Source organism: Octodon degus, unplaced genomic scaffold (assembly GCF_000260255.1).
Source record: "Octodon degus isolate 3935 unplaced genomic scaffold, OctDeg1.0 scaffold00053, whole genome shotgun sequence".
Taxonomy (NCBI): domain Eukaryota; kingdom Metazoa; phylum Chordata; class Mammalia; order Rodentia; family Octodontidae; genus Octodon; species Octodon degus.
Window position 1 is genome coordinate 13376884 of NW_004524629.1, and position 11542 is coordinate 13388425.

The window sequence follows — 11542 nt, forward strand, 5'->3', positions numbered from 1 at the left end:
CTTGTATCCCTCCTTTTTCTCTAACTTTGGTATGCAAACTTAGGTTGTTAACCATCCAGAAGAAAAGCTTATTGTTATTATCAAATGATTTGGGCTATCAATCTTAACCTCACTATCTCACTGCATTTCAAATGATTTTGAACTTTTAAAAAATAACATGATGCATGCTACTTTTTAATTGCCTTTTTTTTTTTTTTGGCATTATGAGATTACATCTGTGTTGCTGGGTGTAAACTGTATGTTGTTCCTTTACTGGGAGGTACAGCATCCCATTGCCAGAATTTACAACTTACTCATTGTTTGTACTACTGATGAACACTTGAATAATTACAAAAATGCTACCATAAATATTTTTACAATTTCCATTTTTTTTTTGTAGTACCAGGGATCAAACTCAGGACTTTCCACTTGCCAGGTAAACACTTATTCCACTGAGCTATCTCCCTGGCTCTATTTTTATGATTTCTTGCTATAAATGCACACATATCTCTATTGTGTATAACTTAGAAGTGGATTTGCTAGATCACAAGGTACATGTGTTCACATTAAGAAGATATGTGAAAATATTTTCTAAAATACACTAAATTACAGTTTTACTAGCTATAAATAAATGAGAGTATTATCTTCACATCTTATATTAACATTATCTTTAATATTTCAATCCATTGGTATGTGTCTCATTGTAGTTTAATTTGCATACCTCCAGCCATACACAAACAATAAGCTACTTTCTGTCTCTATAGATTTGCCTACTCTAGATATTTCATGTATAAGTGGAATTATACATTATGTAGCCTTTCATATCTAGATTTTTCACTTAACATAATGCTTTAAAGTTTCATCTTCATTGTTGCATAAACCAGTAAGTCACTTTAATGGCTGAGTAAAATTTCATAGTATGGATATACCACATTTCATTTATCCATTCATCAGCTATGGACAACTGGGTAATTTCCATTGTGGGGCTGTTATGAATAATGCTAGAAACATTGACTTATAAGTTTTTATGTGGACTTACTTATGTTTTAAACCTCTGGGTATATACCTAGGAATTTAATTATTGAGTTGCATGGTAACTCTACATTTAATGTTTTGGGGAAATTAAATTGTTTTTATAGTGGCTGTACTATTTTACTATTGCTACCAGCAGAATGAGTAGTCTACATTTTCCACATCCTTACCAATACTTACTACTTTTTATTACTGCTATCCTAGTGGTGTAAATTGCTTTATCACTGTGATTTTTATCTGTATTTTCCTTGTGCGTATAACAATGTGCTTAATGAACACACACACACACACACACATATATATATATATATATATATATTTGGAAATATAGCTAATTTAGATTATTTGCCCATTTAAAAAATGGTTTGTTTTCTTATTGAATTTTAAGTATCATTTATATCACTAGAGCAAGCCTGTCATCATATATGTGATTTTAAATATCCTCTTCATTCTGTAGGTTCTTTTCACTATCTTTATAGGGTTCATTGAAATATAGAAGTTCTTAATTTTCATGATGTTGAATATATCTGTTCTTTCTTTTCTGTTTGTACTTTTGGTGTCATGTGTCATATCATTCTTTTTGTTTTTTTTTCCTCTTTCTTTTTGGTTATTTTGAGACAGTCTCACTTTGTAGTGTAGAGTAGCCTTGAACTCACTATGTAACCCAGGCTCGCCTGGAACTCAGATTGATCCTACTGTCTCAGCTTCCCAAGTGTGGGATTACAGGTGTATGCCACCAAGCCTGGCTCTAACTGTGTCCTTTCTAAACTCAAATTTTTATTTTTTTTACTACCATCAGTAAGACCTATAAAATTCACTTTTGTAGCTATAATAAAACTATCCATTATCCTTCAATATCAATGTATAAATTTGTGAGAATTTTTTTCATAAAATAATATTTAAAAAATTCATTCCTGCCAGGTGTGGTGGCACATACTTATCATCTCATCATTCAGGAGGCTGTGGCAGGAGGGCTGCAAGTTTCAGCCCAGACTGGGTAACTTAATGACTCAGATCCTTCTCAAAATAAAAAAAATAAAAAGGGCTGGGGATGTGGCTAGTGCACAGGCCCTGGGCTCCCTCCCTGGTATCACAACCATGAAAATACTAAAAAGAAAAACATTAGTCCCTAACTAATACACTGACATGTATCTGCTTAGATGCTTCCTTTTTGTTTTATCAAGAAACCGAAAGGTAACTTTTGAACTTTTGTTGAAAGAAACTTGCATACAGAAATAAATAGGTATGAATGTACATTTCACTGATTTCCAATTCACTGATTTTCAAAGAACAAACACTGTCATGTAAGCATCATGCAGTTCCAAAACCAAACATTCCCACCCCCAAGAAGCTTCAGCAGGCTTTCCTTCCCTCCCTCCCTCCCAACCTCAGGGTAAGTACACTATTCTGACTTTTTGCTTTTTGGGTTTTTATTTATTTATTTATTTATTTATTTATTTATTTATTATTTTTTTAGGGAAAGGTCTACAGGGTGTTCTGGGTCTCACTACTAGATCAGACTTGCAGTGATTCTCCTGTTTAGAGCTTCCCAATTGCTGGGGTTACAGGCACACACTACCACACCCAGTTTCAAATGCCTCTCAGCAAACCCCAGGGGTGGGGCTGGTGCAGTAGGCCCCGGTGTCAAACCCTTGGCCCCTGCTCCTGCTTGCAGGTGCTTTAATCCACTGAGCTTTTTGGCCGGCCCTCTGACTCCAACATCTTATATTGGCATTGCCGACTTCTGTGCTTTGCAGAAATGGAATCATACAGAAATCACATAGATGGAATAATCTTTGTTGTTTTTTAAAATTTTATTTGCATTTATTTTATGCTTAATTTATTCCCGTGCCATAAGTTCTTGTTTCTTCAGTTTCTGCTGGGATATCTTTTTCTTCTGAGCAATTTCCTCCTCCGGTTTAGGTACAATTTATTTCTTTTCAGTAAGGATCATCTCAGTATGGCAGGGGGAGCTCATGTATGGGTTAATCCGGCCATGAGCTCTATAACTACAGCGGCGCATCTTGGGTACTTTGTTTACCTGGTTATGTTCAATAACCAGAGAATCTATGTCTAAACCCTTAAGTTCAACATTATTCTCTGCATTTTTAAGCATGTACAGCAAAAATTCAGCACTCTTTTTGGGCCACCAACCTTGCATCTAGCCCCACTGTTTGGCCTGGCACACTTAACCACCTCCACCATTGTAACACCAGAACAGCACACATTGTTTCTTTAGTGTGATATTCTTCAGATACTTGGTGGCCTTTCGGATATGTGTACCCTTGACGGCCTGGGCAGTTTCACGCATGTTCCTAAAGTGAACATGAAGATTTGAGCCTCTTGATTTGCATGATTTTGTGGGGTTTTCTGGGTGGAGAGAGTAGCAAACCATTTTTGCAGGTCACCTCAGGCTGCTCACAGAAAGAGCGATGGAATAATTGTTTCTGATGTTTTTCACTCTTCATTATTTTTGGGAAAGTCATTCATATCGTGGCATATAATTACACTCACTGTTGTGTGGTCTCCAGTCACTAAGCATATCTCTATTTAGATGGTATGTTGTTGGGTCATGCAACAGCACCACAGAAAGGGCCTGATGCCCCTCTCCTGGGAATGGTCTGACTTTGTGGGGCTATTAGTTACTGCAAGAGCAAGTTCTTCTAAAGCAAGACCACCCCACACGTTGGGTCTCTTGTCTACATTGTCACTTCCCTTTCTATTTCTTCTGCTTGTTTTGATGCAGACAGGGTACTGGTTGCTTGGACTTTCCAGAATCATAAGCTAAATAGTCTTTCTTTTCTACATTACCTACTATCTGTTGTGGCAATACACAGGGGACTAAGATAGGCTCCTTAGAATAACAGTGTTGCTAATAATTTATTGGTATACATATTTTGGTGAATCTGTGTCTGAGCTTTGCTGAAATTTCTAGGACTAGGGTAAGAATATATTCAAGTTTAGTAGACTCTGTTAAGTCATCCTACAAAGCGACTGAATGTAGAGTCACGCACCACACACCATGTTTTGGTCGACAATGGACTATGTATGATGGTGGGCCCACATAGGCAGGTATGTTTAGTAGGTTTGTATAAGCACAGTCCACTCTAAGATGATCACAGAGACAGCATTTCTGTCCCTAAGTGGCACTGACTGTGCTTCCACAGCAATGTATAATATGCCTGCTGCTGCCTGTCCTGCTCAGAACTTGGCTCTGCTTTGGCAATCTTCCTTTAGTCTAACCATTCAAGTAAGTGCATACTGTCATCTAAGTGTGGCCTTACTTAGCATTTTGAACTTGGGCCCTTTTTCCTTTATTTATTGGCAACCTGTCATATGTCCCTTTCTTCTCCCTTATTTTTCCCACACAGATACAACACAGTTTTGGTGATTACTAGTTTGTCCCCTAATGGTTATATCTTGCTGTTAACAAGAATAACTCATTATCTAGTTTTCTTGTGAATGGATTTTGTTTTGTTGCCCATAGAGTTGTGTTTTCTTTTTTTTCTTTTTATTCAACACTGACATTTTATTTTCTGATTTATCGTTTTTATAAAACAAAACAAAAAGCAGATATCAAAAACAGCAAAGAGTTTATAGAATTTCTGCACCAGTTTTCATGTAAGTCAGTGATTATGAAACTGGTATCCAATGTAAATACTAGACACAGGATGATTTCCCTCTTGGTCATATGCATTCAGGTAGTTTATTCTGGAGCCACTGAATACTAACAACTTTTTACAAGCACCGGTCATTTTTTTGAGGACCAATTTGGTTTGTCCAACAAAGTAAACAATGTTTTGCTGTGTGGCATTTTCTTTTTTAAAGAACACTGAGCTGAAACACAGACTGTATTTGTTTGGATCTGAACCAAATCCTTTGAGACCCCAATTAACCTGAAGAATACTGAGAACATTTATAGGGCAAATCAAATGGTATATTAAACACTTGTCATATACCATATAATGTATAAGGCAGCTACTGTATTTCTAAAGAAAATACTATTTCAAAGGCTGCCCAGAATAAGAATTACAGCATAGTTTATGCATCCTTTCTGATTTGGAGAAAGTCTCCCAAACAGACCCATATTATGGGAAGAAAAGCTTGATATTTCTGCCAAACAGGCTCTAATATTTTAGATACATTTGTATAGAGCAAAGTGCTTTGCTCTGGACCCTGGGCGACCACAAAAAAATTGAGAGGCTATGATAACTGGATGCTAAAAAGTAGTAGCATACTTAAACTCACACTTAAGATCATCTGGAGGCAAACAAAAATAAAGCTGGAAAATTGTAGTGGCGCTTACCTACCACTTGTTCTGAAAACACATTTTGCTTACATAAGTATGGTCCAGTTTTGCAATGTGAATAGCTGCCAGTCTCTCATATATACTTTTTCTTTTTAAAAAATAAAGATAATTTCCTGACTAGTAATGATTAGGAAACTGGCCTCAAATTCTGGTCAAATCTCTCAATATTAATTAAAAATAATATAAAACATAAAAACCAGCCAATACGAGTTAAAAATCACAAAGTTCAATGTAAATTATACTATATACAGAATGGTATACAGATCATTGAAATGATTATGAGAAGGTGAAATACTTTTGTTGAAATAAAATTTCCTCTACATTATCTCAATTTTCATTCAAGAAAAAACTGATACGTAATTTTTTTCTTCACAGATATGAAAAGGAAGCAAGAAGGCAAAGCTGAGAGAAACAGATGCTACCCACAGGGTAGCAGTGGCATTTGGTTGTTTTGGTCTTTGTACCATCAACTCCCACCTACGAGGCAGGTAGCCAGCTCCTGCTAGACTACACGGTTTTCCTTGCAGTCAAGACACGAACGATGGATCCTACTCCTCCAGCAGCAAGTGCCTTTTCATGCCATTGTAGTAACATGGCACTGCTATTGTCAGAGGGACTCTCAAAGCCTTTATAAATATACTTCATTAGGAGATACACACCACTCTTGTCCAGAGATTGAACGGCCTTTTCAATATCATTAGCTTTAAAAGAGATGAGCACCTTCAAGACAATGCTGCCTGCTCGATCCTTCACTGCCTGACTCTTGGTGTTGATAGGGGGATTTTTCAGAGCTGCCTGGAGAGCAGCTGTCATGTTTCTGCCTCAGACAGGAGTCCACCTCGCCCTCGTCCGGCCCGGCCTGGCCGTCGCCCCCGTCTTCCTCGTCCACGAACTTGTTCTCATCGTACTCATCCACGTCCACCTTCCGGAAGCAGGCCGACAACACGGTGTTCTTCGACATCCCGGATCCCGACAGCGGCGAAGGCCTCTTCTGGGCGCTCTAGAGTTGTGTTTTCTATCTAATTACTATATCCCTTTTTACATGGAGATTTACAAAGACCTAAAACCCACAATGCCATTGCCATTGTCATCTTTCTAGAACTTCTTGTTGCTTAATTCTAATAATTTGTATGCACACTCTTTTGAGTTCTGTATACATACCAGGATATTCTCTTCAAACAATAAGGTTTTGTGTTCTTTTCCCATCTTTAATAAGTAATACTTTCTTTTCGTTACCCCTGCAGTTTTTCTCCCTATGGCCTGTGCTCTCTAAGTATATATAGCAGATATCATGGGCAACCGTTATGTTATACTTCCAGAATCAGAATTCTCTTGGCTTAAAAGAAAATGCCTCGTGAGGGATTAAAAGAAAATGCCTCGTGAGGGATCCCATACTCTTTGATACCAATCTCACTGTGACCATGTGGGAAGAAGGGAGAGCAGAGAAGAGTCCAGGGCACATTGTTCTGTAGGGAATCTTACCCTGGGAAGAGATAGAGTTGGTGCCCACCTATCAGGCATGACCACATGTCTGAACCAAAGAGGACCCCTAACATCTCCCGGGTTCATAAGTTCCACCTTTAATTATGTACGTATTTGAACTGTGGCACCCTGTGTTGGTTACTTTTCTGGGATGAAATACTTGTCACCCAAAATTAAGGAAGGAGAGGCTTATTTAGCTCCCTGTTTGTGGAGGTTTCAGTCCATACTCAGTTGGCTCCAAGGTAGAGTAGTATATGGCAGAGGGCAGCAGTTCATGGTAGAAGAAAATAGCAAAAGCAGCAGGAGAAAAAAAGGGAGGGGCAGCAGAGAGAAAGCCTCTTTCTCTCCCTTATATTGTAAGCAAGCTACCCACTCCAGGATTGGTGTAGCACTCACATTCATAATCCAAGTACTGGACCATGAATCAATCCAAAAGTCTAGAAGCCCACCTCATGACTGCATGAAGCTTTAGGGGGACAGCTAGACACAAGCCACAACACAACCCCAAGGAGATGATTTTATTTAAGGTAGTTTTACATAGCTCATTTAAGTTTTAGAGGTCTGTTCCCAATACAGTAGCTAGATTACCTGTTATAAATATCAAGTCATTTTTAGCTCCAAATTCTATAGCGACTCACCATAACTTTCAAGTAGAAGCCAAAGCCACTCTACTGACCTACAAGACCTAGAGAATATGGTCTTATTATTGCTCAATTGTCATCACTTCCTGCTCTCTGCCCCATTTTACTTATTCCAGTCATACTTGTCTCCTGCTTCTATTGTAGTACTAGGGACGTTTCCACCCCAGGGCCATTGCATTTTCTGTTCCTTTAAAATAAGATACTGTTTACCTAATGACTTATTTCTGAAGCCTTTCAAGTCTAGGGTCACATGTTACCTTCTAGTGAGAGCTTTCCCGGACAAACTAAGAATAGGAGTGAACACTTTGAGATTTCCCATTCATTTTTCCTGTTTTACTCTTAATAATACATGTATTTTACAATATATTCTACTTACCCACTAGGAAAGCAAGGTCAGTGATGGAGGTGATCTTTGCCTATTTTGTTCTTTGAGATAACCTTAGCACACAGAACAGCATCTGGTACAATGCTGACCAATTCAATAACATTTGTTGAAACTTGTAAGGATCTGATGAGTAAGCCTTCCATTAGTACAGTACTATGCGGCTAATGCATCACAGACAGGTTTCAATTGTATGACAAGTTAAAAGGGTAGGTTTTTTTTTTTAAAGGGTAGTTTGGATTGAAAGGCTACAAGCAGGAGGGCTGGGAATCTGGGACTCTAGCTGTGAAGCTACAGGGCCCCTGAAGGAAGTAGCAACCAGGAGAGAGAGAAGAACAGAAAGCACTTGCTTAACTGTAGCAAGATTTTATATATAACTGATATTTTACTAAACAAGTTGAATAATAATTTAATATTACTCTCTATTATATTCTAGGTCAGTTAATTTGTTGATTCAGGAACCAGACTGAAATCCAGGCATTATGAAGACACAAAGATGAAAAATTTAAGGAACCAGCTAACTGGTACAGAGCTCGCTCCTCCCAATCCAGTGAGTCCCATCAGTTGTGATGGAGTAAGGACAGTTTTAACTCTCTATGATCATGGTAGCACAGAGGAAAATGCCACAACTTCATCTAGGGCTCATGTTTCCCTACATTTGCTTGCAGGATGGACAAACAGCGTCAGAGCACTGTGCTGAAACTCTCCCTATGCATTAGGACTGTCCCTACTTCATTAATTTCTGTCCATTTAACCACATTCTATCCCACAGCCAGTCTAGCTCTTCTGAACCTCTTTTCCTGCACCATTCATAAATACGAATGGCTTTTGATTTGTTCATGCCCCCTATTCATAACTTTCTGCCCAATCTTTTGGCATTGATAACTGATACATTCTTTTTATGAAATTTAGCCTCCTTTTTAGACAAGACCTTGCAGGAACTGACCCTGCAACACATCACCAAGTTAGGCCTTGTGGCTGGCATCTATTCTAGGACTGGCTGTTACCCCTTTTCTTCTTGGTTAGTAACCACCAGTAAGCATCAGAAGTTATACAGAAGATAACAAAATCCTTGTAGAGGCCCAAGAGCACTCAAGCTTTCTCTTGGTCAACAGGAGCAGTACGACCTTTCTTCATAGTTATCTTCTTTACGGATCCAGCTACGCAAAGCACAAGGACAGATCTGAAACAATTGATAAGAAAGAACAGCATCTCCTATCCCTGAAGATTTGAGAAGTTATTTTTAAATGCTCTTTTTTTGGCCTTACTTGTGTTTCTACCCAGGGGATGCATTTAAAGTGCCCAGAAGCCCTTAAATCACATTTTCCCGAGTACCTTGAGCACACAGGTATTCAGCTCAGTAAATATTTACTATTGACGCTGACAGATAAATCTCACCCACATGATAATACAAGGCTTTAGGGAATGGAAAGGATACAGGAAAGGTGATTCTAATCCTTCTTAAAGCATGGTGCTCTTGAGGACTTTTAGAATAACGAACAATTCTATGAAATCTAGGAAGTCAGAAGTTCTGAAAATACAACAATAAAATCTTTGAGAATCATGTCTCATGGAGTATGTTGGATTTTCTAAAGGCAGAGAAGGCAAACCCAGAAAGATACATAACAGTACAAAACTCAGTTCTGTCAGATGAAGACAGCAGGGCTGTATGGGGAACTGAGAGGAGTGACAGAGTGAGGCAGCCGCAGGGACGGCTCATTTCAGCAGTGCACCGGCATCTCTGGCTGCCATTTCTACCCGGATGTGTGCAGGAGTGGCAGGTGCCTATGCAGCTCTCCAGTGTCTTGGGCTCTATAAGCTTTTGCTGGGTCCACTCTTACTGGGTACAAGGGCAAGGCCTGATCACCTTTTACCCAGGCCATTTCTCAGGATTAGCACTAAGGGATCAGGTATCATTTTGCACACACAAAATCCGGGCAGATTGAAACTCAGTATAAAACTGTGAATCCTCTGAACTCAAGCTGCTGTTTTTGCAGCCCACTGTACAGACAAGCACCTAGCATGAGCCCTGGAGACCTGGGACCCAGAACAAACTGAACACAAACTCTTACTACTATTTTCACCATAAGTAAAGAAGAGCTTTTTCTCTGACTCAGGGGTCTGGTGTCTTTTGCTAACATCCATGAAACATTAATAGGCTAATGTGTTAGTTTGTAAGCACAGGAAAAAATGCATATTGTATACCCATGGTGGTAAATCTGTGGCATGGGTAATGTACTATTTTTAAGACAAAAGCTGTTAACCCATGAGTTGTTTTTTTTTTTTTTTTTTTTTTTTAACTAAAAGCTCAGTATTCAAGTTTAACTGCCATGTTGGCACTTCGTGATACATAACTGGGTTTTGGGTTGCAGATTGGGCATTTGATCCCTAAAAAATGTACTGAAACTTACTGATTGTCCAGACAATAAAAATCTCAAATATTGAGATTATTATGGGACTGCTCTAACTCCAAGATATAATAATATGTCAGTAATAATTATCACCCACAATTGTTACAAATGATAGTGAAATAAGGTATGAGTGAAAGAATTTATTGAGCAAGTTTGGCTAAATGCAGAACTTCAACAATACCCTTATTTTGTCCATTTCAGAAAAGGCACCAGTACAGTTTCTTTTGGGTCCTGAATTATTATTAATTTTGTCCCAACAGATTAATATAGACCTTATTAAACTGCATGAAGAATACAAACAAAAGAAACTATTCTCCTACACTAAAGCTATCTGATGGGTTTCAGGGCACCTACACAGCCCTTTGGAAAAGGATACCTATATAATATGTATATATGTTTTTCCTTATAATTTTCTCAGAAAAATAAGAATGTGCAGCACATTTTTATAGCTTTATTGGTATTTAACTGATAGTCAATAAATTGTAAATTTAAAGTAAACAAAATCTAATAAGTTCTTAGACATGTACAATACCCATGACATGCATAATCAAATTAATGAATATATTATCCCCAAAACTTTACACAATGACCCTTTGTAATCCTTCCTTGCTTCTCTTTACCATCCTTGCCCACTTGCAGGCAGTGACTGGTCTACTTTCTGTCACTACAGGTTGGTTAATAACAGATTAATTTTCTAGCATTTAGTGTAATTAGAATTACACAGTATGTAATCTTTCTCTTGCTTCTTTCACGTACTATAATTATGATATTTATCTACAGTTTTCCAACTATAAATAATTCATTCTTTCTATTGCAAAGGAGTAGTATATGGTATGGATATATAACAACTTATTTCATTCTGTGGCTTCTTTTCAATTTCTTAAGATTCTCTTTAGAAAAGAAGATGATTTTAACTTTTTTATCTTAAAGAAAAAGAAAACAATAAAACCAATAATATAAAATTTCAAAATAACAAAATAGGAGATTAATAATTGTTAATATAATGCCTGTTGCTGTCTTCATGTACTTGCTCAGATTATAAGATACAGGCACGACAAATTGATCAAATAATATAAGCACATACTGTTCTTTTCAATGAACTAATAAAAATTAGTAATATAATTATCTTAGCTATTGTGTGTTTTTATACACAAACACACACACAATTTTTTTGTTGCCCTTCCTTCTTTTCTCCTTTCTGTCATCCCAGTTGTTCTTTCATCTTGAGCAGTTTCTTTCCTTTTCACAATATCTATTGTGCCTTTTAGATCTTATTTACTGGAATCTTTCAGTTTCTTACACTAAG

The 11542-nt window shown here is 37.6% G+C and overlaps 1 protein-coding gene and 1 pseudogene across 1 annotated transcript in view; both read right to left on the reverse strand.

Annotated features, from left to right (window-relative positions):
* The window catches only part of Gpr156 (G protein-coupled receptor 156), a 56526-nt gene that overhangs the window by 41956 nt on the left and 3028 nt on the right, over positions 1-11542 (reverse strand). The window lies entirely within an intron of this gene.
* Positions 5815-6281, reverse strand: LOC101587035 (annotated as a pseudogene).